At 45.4% G+C, this 18,374-nt stretch overlaps 1 protein-coding gene across 2 annotated transcripts in view; it reads left to right on the forward strand.

The window, feature by feature from the left end:
- Positions 1–18,374, forward strand: part of SYNJ2 (synaptojanin 2) — a 494,632-nt gene that overhangs the window by 131,835 nt on the left and 344,423 nt on the right. The gene's annotated exons all lie outside the window — the stretch shown is intronic.

An 18,374-nucleotide genomic window follows, 5' to 3' on the forward strand; every position in this document is an offset into this window, starting at 1 on the left:
ATGGTTTATTTTTTTTAATGTTTCCAATCTTTGTTCTAAACGTGTAAACAATTTCCTAAATTGCCATGCCTTGCAGAAGTGGCCTGCTGATCCATGGATGTGTGAGAACTCAGGATTTCGATCTTGATTTTCTCCAACTTTCTTAGAAAGGAATATTGTACACGTTTGACCACATTGGATTCTTTATTGAGTTTCTCCTTTAATGAACTATAACCCTTGGTGAAATGAAACTGGAACTTCTTAAACCTTAAAGGGGATCAGATGTAGAGCTTTTAGCACTAGAAATGTTCACAGTAACACCACTTGTTACAGTCTCACGGTTCACTTAGAGTCTAAGTGCCAGATGTGTGAAGCATTTTACTGTAGCATTACTACAATGTGGAGTTTTTGACCACAAAAATGTTATTTCAAATGTATATATATATCCAGTTTTAGAAGTCAGTGAGCTTTTACAGTCTCCTTCAATGGGAGTCCAACCCCATACCGAATCGCTATTTAAAAGGGATTTTTATAGGTGTTTCTTCCAAATACTGATTAGATATGCAGTGAATCAGTGTTCACTTCTATTGAAAGATCATCACAGACATGACCCGCTATATGTGATTGCCAATAACTGGAGTGAGTCACATGTACGACCTACCTCATTAATATTTGAGGTAGATCCGATTACGACCCTTTCCGATTCAGAATTGTGGCTAGATTTTTGCAACCAGATCTTCATGCACCTGCCACTAAGTCTGTGTTCTAGAGTGTGTAAAACAAAACACAACACTTGGGATAGTGAACAGAAGTCTAAGGCGAGTTTAATGCAAAATAGCGGCAAGCATTAAAAAATTAAGCAACTCAATTGCTGTTTCAACGGACCAGAGCTTTGCCATTGGTCATTTGAAGCATGTGATGCTAAAATCCATAAATTTTTCCATTACTTCTATGCAGTGTTTCTTAAAACAAGTGAATGGAAACGAAAGCATGTGACAGCAGCAGATCTTACCAACAACAAACAATCCGGTGCAGGATCTTCTTGTGGGACAATCTGCAAGAAGTACTGGGAGAAAGACATAGTCAACGCTAACAAGAGCTGACTATATTGCTTTCTAAAATCCTGGCTTCACTGTGGCAAATTCAGAAGCAGTGGCGGCAAATAATTTTGGCAAGGATGGGGGCGGGCAGGCCACACACGTACACATATACACTCACTCACACCAGTGCATGCACAAACGCTCATACACACAACCATTCACAACACTCATTCACAACGAATGAATACATTTATACATACAAGCATGCACGCTCCAATAATTCAAAAACATAAAACTTACCTGCCCGCAGCTCCCAGAGAGGAAAGCCTCGGATGTCCCAGGATGGTTGGGACTGCTGCCTTCTCTCTTTGACTGACCTTAGGTGCACATTTAGCGCATTTCTTGACTGCCTGACCGTCACTCTTCTACTCTGGAAAAAGGTGAAGGTGCGTGGCCACTTTGGCCATATGGACAGGCCACAGGTGTTCAAAACAAATCTACACTTTGTTAACATGTTTTAGCAGAAATGTGCAGTGTACAATATGGAGTAACAGAACCATAGAACATTTAATATGCCTGTAAAGGATTATTAATATTAAGGCTTTAGTGGTCCTAAGCTGGTTAAAAAAACAAAACCGCTATAGATGAATAATATGGCATTGCACACATTAAAACTCACATGAACATTTAGCAATTTCATAGTAAACTCCTAAGTATGAAGGCACATCTGTTGGTAAATCCGCTTTTTGAAGTTCATCCGCACTATAGATAAATAGTTGATTCTCTCTTCACCGGGGAGAGAAAATGAAACGGTGAAAGATCTGTGACTCAGTGATAAGTGCAAGCGTTTCTCAAACCCGCACAGAAAATAGACCTTCGCAGACGTCAACAGTAACAATCAAAGAGGTTCTGGGTATCTGGATAGGCAGCACGCTTCCGAGTGCACGAGGCTTGCTGGCAAGACGTGCCCTTTTGCAAATGATCTTCTTGATGGCTGATCTGGGAGAATATAAATCTAAAAATGGCATATTCACAACAATGATGTCCTACTTTCTCCGACCTTTTTACCAGGTCTTTTAGATTTAAATTACAGAGGAGCTTAAGCACAAATAATCACTGAAACATTGCTTTCTTATGCAATTGAATCTGATAGAAAATCCGATTAGATGCAGCAAAGAAAACCTGACCTTATTACTTGAGCCTCAAAGGCTGGGGCGTTGCTTCAGGGGGTGTTTGGTGTGTTACCCCAACCACGCACACACATAACTTTATTTTCTGATGAATAGTTGGGTGCAGGTGCTTTCCTCTGAGAATGTTGAGGTCCCTGACGGATTTCACCTGGGAATTTTGCATGCACACACTGACAAAAACACACATACATTATTTTCCTCTCTGTTTCGAAAGTGTCCCAAATGTTGATTATTTTACAAAATAGTGTTTTTTTTCTCTTAATAATGCTATCAATCCACATTCCACACTCTTTCCCTTGCCCCTTAAGCCCCTCTCATGCACCCTGCTTGTTGTATCATGTATTTAACATTATACGCCAGCATGATTGTCGGGAAATCTGAAGCTCCCCCCAATCTTACTGCTCAAGCTACGCTCCTGCCCAAAGGTCAATGCAGACAATCAGTAGGCTGATCAAGCTGATCGCATACAAGAGATGCAAGCCTTTCTTGTCAGTTATCGTTCGGATATTGTTGCCTGTGGTAGGATAAACAGTGGCATCATGGAGGGAATTACGCATTGATCTAACTTTGCCAGCGCCAAGACCAACCTACAAAAGGGCATGAAGGACGTCGCAGATTGGATGAGGCTCAGCCGCCTAAAGCTGAACTCTGACAAAACGGAGGTCCTCATCCTCGGCAACACCGCATCCGCTTGGGACGACTCCTGGTGGCCCACGGCCCTCGGCACCGCACCGACCCCCGCAGACCACGCCCGCAACCTCGGCTTCATCTTGGACCATCTTCTCGCCATGACCAAGCAAGTCAACGCCGTGTCCTCCGCCTGCTTCCTCACCCTCCGCATGCTCCGCAAGATCTTCCGCTGGATCCCCGCCGACACTAGAAAAACCGTGACCCACGCCCTCGTCACAAGCCGCCTGGACTACGGCAACACCCTCTACGCTGGGACCACCGCCAAACTCCAAAAACGCCTGCAACGTATTCAAAACACCTCGGCCCGCCTCATCCTCGACGTACCCCGCAACAGCCACATCTCCGCACACCTGAGGCACCTGCACTGGCTCCCAGTCAGCAAAAGGATCACCTTCCGACTTCTCACCCACGCACACAAAGCCGTCCACAACAAGGGACCGGAATACCTCAACCGTCGCCTCAGCTTCTACGCCCCCAACCGTCTCCTCCGTTCCTCTGGCCTCACGCTCGCTGCCGTCCCTCGCATCCGCCGCTCCACGGCGGGTGGGAGGTCCTTCTCCTTCGTGGCAGCCAAGACCTGGAACTCCCTCCCCACCAGCCTCAGGACCACCCAGGACCACTCCGCATTCCGGAGACTCCTAAAAACCTGGCTTTTCGAGCAGCAGTAATCCCCCCCTTTCCCCTAGCGCCTTGAGACCCGCACGGGTGAGTAGCGCGCTTTATAAATGTTAATGATTTGATTTGATATCACCGCACATCTCAACCATCTCTCTTCCACTCTCAATCCCCCTGAACCACTCCCCTGCCTTCCACACTGCTAACTACCATACATTCTTTTCCCCTTCACTCACTAGGCATTTCTGGATTTGCTTGTAATTTGTTCGCCTATTAAATCTAGCTGCTCCTTTAAAGTTGTCTGGTACTCAATGATATCTGTACCCAACCCACTCCTAGTGTGGGTGTCCCACAAGTATCCAATCTTGGCTTTCTTCTGTTGTTACTATACACTCTCTCAGTAACCTCATCTTCTCTTTCTGTGTACATAAAACATCTAGCAAATGACATATAAATGTTCTTCTCTGCTTCGACGTTCACAGCTTGACTTCTGACACATATCTCTGACTGTATAAAGCTCAACAGACATGGGATGGCGAGATGGTCACTCTTGCTGACTTCTTCTGAAACTGAAGTCTTATTCTTTCTCTATACCATTGCACTCACCCTCTTACAGAGTCCATCCTACAGCCACCAATACACTGAATTTTGCATCATCCACTAGAAATGTTGAGGTTGTTTTAAGTCTATCCATGAGGATGGAAGCTTTCATCACCAATACAGCCACCAGTGCTAATTTTCAATTGTTTAACCTATGCAAATTATTCTCACGGTCACCACTTAAAACACAATAACACTTATTACCTCTTTGATCTTAGGTAATCTTGACTAGTGTGGAAGACTTCTGGCGGGCCTTTATAACCATTCCTACCCACTGTTAGACAAAATCATAAACTAAACACTACGAACTACTGACATTAGTCTTTAAGTCGTTGTACAGTTTTCCCCTTCACACTAAGTCCCTGTCAGGTTACACACCAACTCCAAACCTGAGGTCCACAAATCACAACTTTTGGTACCTTATGCAAACCTTTTGATGTATTCAACTTCTAGCCTTTTATGCTCATTTCGAAGAAATTCCTCACCAATCATATTATGTGCCCTCAAACCATTCCAATGATTCGAAATTGCACTCAATGGACATTTTCAGCAACATGAAAGCCATGACGGATTACCACCCACTGTCACATAATATGGAATTAATAGCCCTCCTACTTATCGTTCAAGTTCCCTCTGAGTGACCTGGTATTCAGAAGCTGTGTATCACTTTTTTTAATACTTTACAGTGGCACGTGAATTTAAATGCAGTGTAAATAATGAGGTCCTCGATGTCATAAACTATGTTGCTTCATTTTTTTTGAAAATTTGTTACACCCCAGACACTTTTTTCTACAAATTTATGTTAGACCCTAGACACTGTTTTTAAAGCAGCAGTCATTTTAAAAGGTTATGCAGAGTACAGAAAAAGTTACCTCATTTTTAAGAATGTATATCTTGAATCATACAGGGCTTCCAAGTGAGACACTTAAATTACATATGTAAAATAGTGTTTAAAGAGCGGTTGAGCAATAAGGATGCCTTTAAATGTTGCTCCTATCTTGCCGCAAAGGCCAAATGTCAGGCTGTCTTCTGACAAATTGCTCTTATTATTTACTTACATGTAGATTGATGTTTACTTTATTTTCTCTATCTGTAAAGTTAGAAAAAGTGGGACACAGAGATAGTGAAAGGAAAACCTGCAGGATCAGAGGCATAACACAGGCGCCTGCAGCCCCTGCGAGGCATTGAGCCCCCAACCCTTCAGAAGCGGCCCAACCCTTCATAGAGGCACCATTTCACCGAAGGCAAATGAATATTTGTGAAATATGGGAGACTTCTGCACATCCTGCATGGGGGCCTCATCATTATTCATTATGCCACTGACTATGATGTCAGTTTTATTTAATAACACACATCAGTTACAGAAGCACAAATGAAGCACTTTTTGTGCAATTCTGAAGTGTGTTTGATAGGATCAAAGTAAATCAAGACACTTTACTTGGTGATGTGCAATTGATAAATATTTGATGAAATTCAGTTTCCACACATCTTTTGTGTGCTAAATAGGTCTATCAGTAAAACTTCATGTTGGTGCAAATTGTGTTGCTATTTCAATGGAAAAGAGGCTTTCTGTAAATGTTAATGCAATACTACACTATTTTTTGTAATATATTTGAGTGTGTGCGTGTGCTTCAAAATGCACCACTGGCTAGATACCACACCATTACCACTCTCCTGCCGAACTGGCCTAGCTCATTTTCTACACTTGTCCTTTATATGACCCTTGGATTTTTTTACAATCTCTATGACTTAAGTGATGTAACACTGATGGCAGCACCGCCACTCTGAAAACTGTTCCAACATTGCTGGCCTCAGTGACATCCAAGCTGTCTGTCAGAAAACCTATGCTACATTGAACCTACAAAGAATGAGTTCCACCACAACCTCAGAGAGAAACATAGAGACCACATTTGAGGTAGTATGTCAGGGAGCACAGGGACACCTTTGGGTACATGGCTGGATAAGTTTCCATTGCTTAATAAGTGGTCTCATCAAGACATTGGTGTGCGTTGCTATCCTGACATGCCCCCTCTTTGGTCTGGAAACAAATGGTATCTCCCACAAAATGATAATGTAATAATGACACATGAAAGAGTCTCCATTGTGACATATCCTGCGTGTAAAAGGCTGGTAACCAGGGAGCTGCAGCCATTGCCACCAGCACTCTAGTTGGGAGGACCATTGCCTGTAGCCGGAGCCTGGGATAAGGAGGCAAAAAGCTACTTAGGCTGAACGGAACCCCCCAAAAAAGAGGACTTCAAAAGTGTGGGGCAACGGGACAAGGTGAGTGATTAAACAAAATCTAAACACACCTGAAAATCAAATTGAAAGCTGATGTAAAAACCAAACTATCTTGAAAATCCACATTTGCCCTACCCACTAAAATATATTCCCTACCTACCATTCGGAACTGGGGTGCAGGGGTGCTGCAGCACTCCCAGTAATAGCTTTGCTGGTGTTCAGAAGTTGAATGAGCAGTGAAGAAGCCCTTACAATTTGTTTTTATCCTGGCACACATTGTCTGTGCCTTTAGAGACAGATGTCAAATGTCAGGCTATGTCTTCTAAGGAAGTGCTCTTTATTTAACATGGAGAGTGGGGTTCTTTTCCTTGTCTGAATACAAAATAAGAGAATTTTGTAAAGTGCCCTACGTGATAATCTTGCTATAGTAGAGGGAGCATGAAAAGACAAGGCTGTAGGATGCCAAACAACATTTAAAATCCTGCAAATCAACTGGAAAAATATTTTTAAAAATATCAGCGGTGAAGCACAAATGAAACCATATTTTTGTAATTCTTAAGTGTAATTTTAATAGGATCAAAACAAATCAAGACACTTTACTAGGTGCTATGCAGATGATAACTATTCACTGTAACCCTATTTCTACACATTGTTATCCGTGCATTATATAATTTTTCTGACAGAGTGGCCATTTCAATGAAAAATGTGCTGTCTGTAAATGACAGTGTGCTACCACACCATGCTTTTGTAATATATTTGTGCCAGTGTGCTCCAACATGCACACCCGCTGGCTATATAAAACAACTTTACCACTCTTAGTTTGTAAAAGAATTAGTGCAGTTAGCCAAAGCTCTGCTCAGAAATCCCAGCCACCACAATTAAATGTCACACATCAGATACCAAGGTTGCATACCCTTAAAACCACCTCATGCCTCTTAAATCCACTACCACACATTTCCTTCCCTTTTAACAGTATCATGCAGTTTCCTGGTTTCTTCCTTTGTGATATTTTTTTCTCCTTCTTTCTCTTCCTCGGTCTTTCCACTTTGAATGCTTTTCTCTCTCTTGCTTAACGTTTGGGGCAGAAAAATAAGTGCTGGACCCCATAAATGAGTGCTGGTGGCAACCACTGGCTCAAATTAACCACTGTTCTCCTTTTTGGCTCACTTGAACAATGTAATATTGATTACAGCAGCATCCCCTCTCTGAAAATTGTTCCAGCGCCACTGGAGGCACACTTTTTATTACAAGTAGTGTGCATGCATAGCATTGCTTTCTACTGAGTGCATATTGTCAGGGCCGGCCTACCCAGACATTTGCCTAGGCCAGCAGAAGTGAAGGGATGGCGGTTTTTGACTTCCAATGAAACTACATCGTCACAGAGTGACTGAGTTTTTTCTCCAGAGTGTTTGTTTCGCACTGAACTTATGCTTCAGAGGCCACTGTTGTTCCAGTGCAGGAGGATTTCAGGAAAGGCTTTGGGTTTTTACATCTGGCATTAGCTAATACCTTTTGATTTTTGATAAAATTATTAGTATAATGTACCTATGTGTAGGGGCTTTCAGCCAGCCCTCTTTATCCAGTGGACTGTTGTTGTCATTGGCTTTTTTGTTTCACCCACTGCAGCACAGGGCAGTCCACTCCAGCTATTGGCTAACTTAACTGTGAATAACAGCAGTGTGCTAAGGATCACCTCCACACAAAATAGTTGTAATGTGTTATTTTGTAGACCAAAATATATTTTTACTTTTAGTCGGTCTTTTTTATATTGATGAGGGCCCTGCAGCTCCACCAACAAAAAAGTGCTTCAAAAAAATCATAACAAAATAATGACAAAGCCTAAAGTCTGGCAGCCAATGCCCAGAACTATTGACTTTGCCAATGTTTGTTCTAAGGGGAGAACATTACATATAAGCATGGGCCGAAGGCTTCGTCTGTTTCAAGATAAGCTTTTGTATTGAGGTCGAATATGTGACGAAGGACAGTCTAAAGCTGTGAGATGAATTGTATTTACCTCAGTAGATGCCACGGCGCATTTCCACTAAGCTTGTTGTGGCAGCCTCTCCTATGCCAGTTGATGCCTTGGCCTCCCTGTGTAAGGTTCATCTGTCTCCCTTGTTTAGGTGTTGTTGTGAATGTGGGATCTAGGCAGGCAAGAGAGCTCCAAGCCCCCCCGTTCATGTTTTTCCTTATTTTTTCCGTACCCACAAAGGAAGGGACCCGGGTTATTCACTTCTGTTGCTGATTTTCCGTTTGTTCGCATGTGCCTCGAGAATTGAGGGCTGCTTGTGGGAGCAGTGATGTGTCGCAAGCACTTCTAGAGAGATACAGCCGACGGAATAATTTGGAGGGTTAAAGCAATTGTAATTTGTGACTTAACACACATGGAAGATGATAGAGCTCTTCAATGAGGTATACTTTGGAGTTTTTGCCGTGCAAGTTGAGTGCCGTGAATAAAATGCCGCACGTTGTTGCAGCTACCAATTCATTGGGTAACAGTGGCACCATTTATGAACAGCACTAAAAAGGCATGATGTGGTAAGTAAAAAATAACATACAGCTCAAATTGAAATTATCAGCACACCGAGGATTCTACAGAGTCACAAATGTCTCAGGCGTAGCCTTGAGCACATAGTCACTTAGTGAATGCAATGCTGTTTTTTTTAAATCAATTATTATGTTTTAGTGTTTGTATGCCTCACTCTTCATATGCATAACTACTACCAATAAAAAGTCGGCGCATTTTGGAGAAAATGTGTAATAGAGAAAAGTGCACGATTTAAATGTGGTTGTCTAGGTAACTTATTTTATTGCGTTTTCACTTAAGTTAGTTTTAAATTGATATTCATTTGTGTGAAAGGCGTGGTTTGCATTAGGTCAGAAACTGTTTTTGCGTGTTAACGTGGCTGTGCGTCGTGCGAGTGCATCCTGGGAAGGTGGAGTTGTGATGTGGCGCACTGAGCATTTTCCTTTTGGGCAGCATAAAATGTAGCTTCAGCCCTAATCGTTGTATGCCAATTGACTTATTGTTTTATTCTGGGTGTTAAATGGTCTGTAGCACACCAGTTCCCCACAGAGGTGTGTAGGTGCGCTGATCTCACACTGCTTTGAAACAGTTGTGATCTTTACTCTTAAAGCAATACCATACGGGTATCTGAAAGTCAGACAGGTGATTTTTAACGTAAATCTCGCTGTGATTTGGAAGTTTAAATTTAGTCAGATGGTTGTATCCTGGACCGTCCGAGGCCTATGTAGGAGTGTGGTAGGAAGGCCTGCAGCTATTAGATTTCACAGACGAGGAGTTGATAGCTGCACCTCCCACAATGGTGTAGTGTCCCGCCCGTGATGTAACGGTGCCGCAACACTACCAATCAGTGAATGGTTTCAGAGGGGCGTCGTAATGTCGACCCCTCTGGTTTATTGTAATATGGACGTGACCCGAGGGTCACGTGAGTTGAGTCAATAAATAGCATTGCGGCCCCTCTGGCGTGGTTGCAGTGTTGCCAGATTGGGCGGTTTCCCGCACAAATGGGCAATATTTTTCCCATTTGTGCGGGAAAAACCCTTAATTGCGGGGACCCTGATTGTTGGGCTATTTTAGCCCCTGTGTGCGGAGAAATCGCGGGGCGGCGCCGCCGGAGATACTGCCCCGGCCAGGCCCCGCCCCGTGAGATAGCGAGTTCGGACTCGCGGCCCGTGGCGCACACAGCAGCAGGAAGCAGCGTGTGCGCCGCGCAGTGTCTCAGGGGGCTCTCAATCTAGTAGCGCGCGAAAGCGCTACCAATTGACGGCCCCCTGGTGCGACACTGCGCGGCGGCGCACAGCAGCCGGCAGGGCGCAGCGCGCCCCACACATTAGCTGATGGGGGCAGAGGGCCATCAATCTAGTAGCGTGCGCAAGTGCTACCAATTGATGACCCTGGGAAGAAGTATTGGCCTGCCCCCGCAGCATTATTTAAAATGCCTGCGTGGGTGGGCGCCACATGGTGAGCCAGGAGAGCCAGTGTGTGGCACACTGTTGACTCACTGGCTGCGCTGAGCACGTCGTGGTGTACACTGGTGTGTGGCTCTTTTCTTTTTGGGCCCTGCCGTGAGCCTCAGCCCTCAGCCTGCACAGGTGTGGTTCCCCCCCCACCCCCTCCCCCGGAAAAGTCTCTTTTGTTGCGCGCTTCAGCCTTGGACCCCAAATTAAAGCCAGCGCCCAGCCCCAGAGTGCGTGATTGGGGCCCGGTAGAGGGGAGACCCCCCTCCCCTGGCCCCTTCCTGTTGTGTAGGTGCTACCTACGTCCCCTACCTGTACTGACGTGTGGCCGGTTGGTGCGCAGCTGCGTAAGACAAGGTAAGTGTCCTTCAATTTGTACCTTTGTGACTTGTTGTGAGTAGATGTATTCCTTATTTTTAATATTCAGGGACTAATTGTGGATTGAGAGTGCATAGGATCTAAAGCATGGCAGGATTGAATAAGAATGAGGGGCACAGCCAGTGCTTAATTTGTACATAAAAACGTGCCGGTGTCCACAGCTCTCCTCTTAAACACGCAGCTGCTGCAATTAAATTTTCAAACACGGAATACTAGGGCAGCGTAATCCTAAAGCCATGTTGTGCCTCTTTAGTCCATTTTAAGCCATTTCACCTCACTCCTGCAGCTTTCTGCTCTCTCCCTTTCTGGCACTCTTTTTCATTTTTGCATTCCTCCGTCTTTCCCATATGTGTCTTTTGCTTGCAGTAAATGCTTGAGGCAGGAAAAAAGAGTGCTGTCCCTCAAAAATAAGTGCCAGTACTCTGCACCGGAAACAACAAGCACAAATTAAGCACTGGGTGGAATCACATGAAGGTTGGTGATGACAAAGAGTTATTGTGTTCGTCTGGTAATGCAAAGGGGTTACCAGCTGAGTTGTGCAGTGTGTGCTTTGCAGGGCATTTAAATAAAAATAAATCATTCAGTTTGGGTATTACTTAAACCATTTTATCTGAAACTTTTTTGCACGTTTGGTAGCAGTCTGTCTTATACTGCCAGTAATGCAAGTTTAACCTAATGACTTAGATTTGCACAATACACAATTCTCCATTGCAGCAGTGAAGATTTAATTCTGTGGCTTTTTGGTTACACACAGACCTTTCAGTGCATTAACTAATAAAGGTTTCATAATACACAGTGATTAACTTAACTTTTTTTATTTTAAGGCATGAGTTATGTACGTGGCTGCCTGAAACAGAATATATATATATATATATATATATATATATATATATATATATATATATATATATATATATATATATATATATATATTTTTTTTTTTTTTAGCCACACGTTTAACCCTGCCCCATTGCATGCAGCATCACTGTTCCCATACTTTTTTTAATGCACTTTGAGCTGTGTGCTCAGCTGATTTATTAATTTATTTCACTCCAGTTGCAGGCAGTGCAAGCACAAATGTGGTCTCATTGGCTGAGCTAAGCGAAATGAGGGTACATGGTCAGTGCACAGCCTCACTGCATGGTTCTGTCCGTGATCTTAGTGCCTAAATTATTGACATCACTTGTAGTCATGCTCTGCTCAGCGTAGCCATTGCTTGCATTTGACACAAAACACTAGCCTTTACCAATAATTTAAGTTCAAGTTCACGGAGTTTGGGTTACTGTGTTCTGGCCTCTGGTAGCAATTTGCAGAAGGGTGTTTATCGCCTCACACAAACAGCCTTTTTCACCTCACACAAGGATGTATGTTTCTGCAGGGCCTTGTTAACCTCCACTGTCCAGGGTAGAGGTAGCCCGCTAAAACAAGTGTAGGGGTAGTGCCTGAGTACGTCCGAAGGAGGCAGGAAATGAGTGAAATGTTGGTCTGCTGCCCATTTAATGAAAAGTCCAGAAAGTAGAACAGTAGTAGAGCAGACTGTAGATACACACTGGGAATGCTAGATGGCTACTTGCATTTCACCTTTATCTACCGTGTGCATCTGAAAGGCAGTGAAAAGAACAAAGGTTGTGCTTTGAATCCATTTGGGGGGTGTTGATTATCATAGGTTAATGACTGAGCTAATGTAGCAAATGTTATCTTTGCATGTTGGGGCTGACATATTGGGATTAACAGGACTTGAACTGTAAAATGCAAAGGGAAAACAGCATTGGGTCTGCTTTCCACAAAGTTGAGTTCGGCATGAAAAGTTGAGTAAGTATGAGGGGTAGTCCATTAAGATGTATAACTTTTTGCTGTTATCGGTGAATTGTTGCTTTATTGTAAAACCAGTTTGAAAGCTAGAGCATACCTCTTACTTAACCTTGAATACGAGGGAGTTGCCATCCTTTGGCTCATTCCTCATTCCCCATTTCAAAACATGACAAATCCAAAGAGTCAATTGTCTGCCTGAAACATATTCACATATTTGCTTACAATAGAAATTAGATTTAAGCTTTAAAATGTTTGCTTTCAGCCTACGATTGCATTAGTTCAGTGTTAAAAGTTTGGGCTACTTTTTGGGCTGGGACTGGTTCATTTGGGCTTACTTTGGGCTGGTTGTTCAACAGCTTTGGGCTATAGAAGGCTTGTAAAATCTGGCAACACTGCGTGGTTGCAGTGCACGCGGATTGCTGACTGCAGCGGAGCATGTCCATGCAGCCACTTGCAGCAATAAACATAAATGCGTATGTCCACTAATTAATCAGACCGTGTAAATAATGGAGCCGGCGCGTCCCTGAAACCCACCACTTTACAAAATGGCTCTATGATGGGCCATGAGTAAAACGATTTTCCTTCAAGGTGGAACACTGCAAAGAAGAGTTCTATAATACTGTGCTCAGTTAGGATTTCAGGGTCATGTTGGAGTCGAAAGTGAAACCTATTTCTTTTTTTACTTTCCGGCCTGTAGCAAGCATTGTTAATGCAAAAACATGTTAATAAAGTAGTGCTCATGTGAATCCGTGCAATCACTATTTGTTGGGCGATTGAGTATAATTTTATTTTTAATTATTTCCGTTTGAATAGTGTTGGGGATCCCCTTTGTATCAATGTTTGCTAAACTGATAAAATAACGAGACAATTCTGCCACAAAAGGTGAAGCATAATTTTATTTTCTTGGCCATAATTTAGGCACGCTTGTTGGATAGCTTAGTACTCCTTTTTCACATAATTCAAGTAGCTCTGTTTAAAATGTGTCACAATGAAAAGTAGCCTCCATTTTCACCAAAGAATGTGAAATTTCCTAGCTAACGTGAAGGAAAGTTTCAATTCTATTAAGGACACGGAGGCGAGGATTATGCAGATCTTTCTTCACTCTTTATTAAGTACAGCAGGTTCAAAGTTCAACAAAAACAAAACTGAACCACAAGTCCCATAAGCGTTGTCATGACGACCGTAGAAAACCGGCTCCATTAACATATCGGTATAAAATGTCCATTGCACGTCATATCCCCTTCAACATCACTGCGAAGGGACCGTCACCTCCTCATGTGGCCGTTGCCTCTGATCCTGATACCAGTGTAAATCATGAAGCCACGAACAACATATATAAACAGGCAAAACTGTCCTAAAACTGCAGTTAAGAGAAACAACCATGGAACATTGTCAGATCACCAATCACTACAAGAGCAATACACTACACGAGAGCATGAAAATATCAGTACTATGAAAAACAAACCGTACATGAGCATGCATATAAAATAACAAGAATACCACCATTGTAGCGAATCCAAACCATAGCTTCTAGGTGGGTAGTACACGGAATACGTGTAGGGAGGGATAATCCTCGCCTCTGTGTCCTTAATAGAATTGAAACTTTTCTTCACGTTAGTTAGGAAATTTTGCATTCTATGGCAGGACCAGAAGTGAGGATTATGCAAGTTCAAAGCTTACTCACCACCAAGGAAGCCGCTTCATGGATCGGTTTGAAGTAAAATCTTTTAAAAACCGACTCAGAGGACCAATCCGTCGCATTCATGATGTCCTCCAACCTACTGCCAATGTGGACCGCTTTGGAGGCCATGGCGCCCCTTATCGAATGGGCGCCAAAAACATATATGTCAATACCTGCTTCTGCTAGGATCCAACAGACCGATTGTGCAATGGTAGGGGAAGAGACAGCTTTGAAAGGCTTCTTAATCGCAATCAACAATTGGTCTTCGCCCACGGGACGTAAACCGCAGTAATTTCCTCATACGCTTTCAAGCAACGTACAACGCACAGTTTAGGAGCAAAAGGGAACGCCGGATAAGATACTGACCTGGTATGACATTTGGTCCTACGGGCCACTGTAAAGGTTACTCCCTCTGGAGAGAATACTCTACCTGACACGTCCAGACCCCTGACGTCTGAAACTCTTTTGCAAGAAATTAGGCAGAGCAACATCGCTAGTTTAGCTGACAATTCCTTCCGGGACAGAAGATGATTATCCTGCCACAATGAAAATAGGTGTAAAACCAGATTGACATCCCACAGTTCCGAATACCTAGGTTCCGGAGGACGGGAAAGCCTAATGCCTTTAAGAAGTTTACACACCCAGGAATGAGTTCCCACCAGCTGATTGTCCAGAAGGGGGTGACCAGCCGAAATAGCCGAGCAGAAAGAATTCACCGTGCAATAAGACATGGCAGCTGCAGCCAGTTCCGCGAGTAAATTTAGGATGTCAGTAACGTGGGCCCCCATGGGATCTGTATGCCGGTCCATACACCAGCGAGCCCCAGCTGACCTGTATCGCTTGCCAGTCCCTGGAGCCCAGGCCTGGGCGATGAAACCCTGAGCTTCCTGCGAAAGTCTGTGATCAAACCAGCGAGACCTGAAATATTCCAAGCCACCAGATGCAGGTGGCCCTGGAGAACCAGAGGATGGAACTGGTCCAGCGGATCCCGAAGGATCGAAGACGATGCTGGAAGCCGAAGAGGAAAGTCACATGAGAGTTTCAGAAGAATGGGGAACCAAGCTATAGGGGCGTAACTAGAATAACGGTCGCTTCCTGGTGACGGACTTGGGCTAACACCCTGGAAATCAACAGAAAGGGGGTAATGCGTAACCCGGAATCTGGCTCTAGTCCTGAAGGAACGCATCCACTGCCTCCACCCCCGGGTCTGGATGCCAGCTGAAATACCGGGAAAGTTGAGTGTTCCACCTGGACGCAAAGATGTCCACCATGCAAGGGCCCCACCGAGCCATGATCGCCCTGAAAACCGCCGGATCCAGCTTCCAATCACTGGAGTCCTGAAGGAATCTGGAGTTCCAATCCGCAACAGCGTTTTGGGAGCCAGGCAGATACTCCGCCGTGTCCGAGATCTGATGTGCCAGGCAAAAGTGCCAAAAATCCTTCGCCAGATCCGCTAGGGTCCTTGACCCAGTGCCCCCCCAGACGATTGATATATTGGACCGCCGATACATTGTCCATCCGAAGGAGAACCATGCAGGAGACCCGGTCCCGGGTCAAGGATTTGATTGCAAACGAACCCGCTACAGCTCCAGGCATGATACGCATATCGAGTTCCTGCGGGGTCCAACGTCCCCCGAAGGACACATCCCCGCAGCAGGCTCCCCATCCATGTAGGCTGGCATCCGACTCTATAACCAGGTCGGGGGAGGACCCGAATATGACCCTGCCATTCCAAGCCTCTATGTGGTCCAACCACCATTGTATCTCCATCCTTGCCTCCGAATTGAGAGAAATCAGCTCTGAATACGTCAGCGCGTGGCGCAGGTGATGAGCCTTGAGCTGCTGCAAAGCCCTGTAATGAAGGGGGCCTGGAAAAATGGCCTGGATCAACGAGGAAAGTAACCCCACCACGCGGGCGAGCTGACGTAGCGAAATTCTGTCGCGCCTCAGGACTATCCGTAACTCCTTCTTGATCTTGAGGATCTTCTGTAGCGGGAGACTGAGGGATGCGGCCTGGGAGTCTACGAGGAACCCCAGAAAAACCATTGTCTGCTAAGGCAGCAGATCAGATTTCTGTTGGTTGATAACAAACCCCAGGTCCTACAGGAGAACAGTAGTCATGTTCGCGTTGGATAATAGTTGAGACCTGGACTGATCCATCAGAAGTATATCGTCCAGGTAAATGATGAGGCGAACCCCCTGAGAGCGGAGGAACTCTACCACTGGTTTCAGTAACTTGGTAAAACACCAAGAGGCTGAAGACAGACCGAACGGGAGAGAGGTGAATTCGAACACTTGACCCCTCCCAAAAAACTGCAGGATTCTGCGATGAGGGGGAAAGATGGGAACCGTTAGATACGCATCCATGAGGTCCAGACGGACCATCCAATCTCCCGGCAGGAGGATATCCCGGAGCATGTGTATACCCTCCATCTTGAAGTGTCGATAAACTACCCAATCATTGAAAGAACCAAGGTTGATCACTGGACGAAAACCTTTGTCTTTGTCTCCATGAGAAACAGGTTGCTGACGAACCCTCTGGGGTGGAGAGAGGAACGACATATGGCCCCGTTGCTCAGAAGTTCCTGAACCTCTGTGTCTATAAGAGCGGCATCTAAAGCCGAAAAACTTAAAGGTCTGGGCAGATCCTGCTCTACTGGAGTTCCCCAAAACTCTATGTGGAAACCCGATACGGTCTGTAGCACCCACGCATCGGAGGTTATAAATTCCTAGTTCCGTTTGAACAGGCGCAACCTCCCTCCCAATTCTAGAGGGGGAAAAGGGATACTCCTTACCCGAAGTGCCTCCTGGGGCATTGGAAGCTCCTCTGCCGATCCTGTTTGCTCTGCCTCTCCCTTTTCCCCTGTTGGGGAAGAAGGTTCCTTGGCGACCGTCTCGCCAACCTGACTGCCTGTAGGGCGCAGTTCCTTGTTAGGGCTGGCGGCTGGAAGAGCGACCCTTGCCTCATCCGGCCCCACCAAAAACCTTGCCTTTTTATGGAGGAATGAGCCTTATCGAGGGCTGAAAAAGTGGCCACAAATTTCCCCAGCTCCTTTACGAATGGGTCTCCGAACAACTGGCCTTGGGCCACTGCCCCCGCCTCCTCTTGGGATCAAGCTCCGGGGTGGCCGCCACCTTGTCAGGCAGGGTAGGACGTGGACACTCTGCCTTCAACCTGGTCCGAACCTCTTTATCTAAAGGCTGGCGGATCTTGCTCACCACGTAATCTGCCACCTTGCCATCCGGGCGCCATTCTGAAGAGCGAGGGTGATATATCCCTTCCGGCTCAAACATATCAGAATCCGAATCGCCTGGATCCTGAGTGTCCAGTAGTGAGGCACCCAGAGGCCAAGGACGGCCAAATTCCACTTCCTCAACGGAGGAAGAGTCTCCCTCAGAATCCCCTGCTAAGCCCAATTGTGACCCCACAAGGAGGTCCAAACTTATGGTGGAGCTTCCCACAGTTTGCTCCGGGTAGAGACCCCTCCCGGCAGGGTAGAGTAGGTTGCGCTCGCGTGCTCTTGAAAGGTAGCTCAAAAAGGGGGTCAAAATCCCCAAGCTGACTCGAGATGCGCTTGTGTGATACCTTGGGAGAAGCACTAGGTGCAACCCCTGTCGCCCCAAACATGCCCAGCCCGCTGGACACTTGCTCCGCAAGCTGCGGCATGCTCTCCTTGTTGGGAGCGAGAGCCTGTGCAATAGCTTGGACAGCAAAACGTCCACCGCTGGGGGTAGAACGCAATGAGAAGGGCCCTCCCCGGGGGACATGGTAGGGAAAGAGTCATGCTCTGGTGCGGGCTGCATACTGGGATCCCGAGGATGAGGACAGATCACACCCAAAAATAGTAGGGTAGCCCCCCCCACCAAGTCTGTCCAATAGGCCCACTAGGTCCAAGACCTTAAAATATATATATGTATATATCGAGCCCACTTCGTGAGAAAAAATAATAATAACAGGAGCGTCTTCCCGCTCCGGGGTGTAACCAGACCACAATGCGGTGTTTATTGGGGTGTTGGAGGGGTTAAGAAAAGAGCCTGGGCCCTTAAACCCCTAGCACGCAAAATGCTGAAGCGCCGAGCGCAAAGCGACTCGTGCGCAACAAAACACGTGGAGAAAATGAACGCGCGCCCTCTGGAGGGCCCGACGGGCCACCGCACTCAAGCGCT

Source organism: Pleurodeles waltl, chromosome 5, assembly GCF_031143425.1.
Source record: "Pleurodeles waltl isolate 20211129_DDA chromosome 5, aPleWal1.hap1.20221129, whole genome shotgun sequence".
NCBI classification, from domain to species: domain Eukaryota; kingdom Metazoa; phylum Chordata; class Amphibia; order Caudata; family Salamandridae; genus Pleurodeles; species Pleurodeles waltl.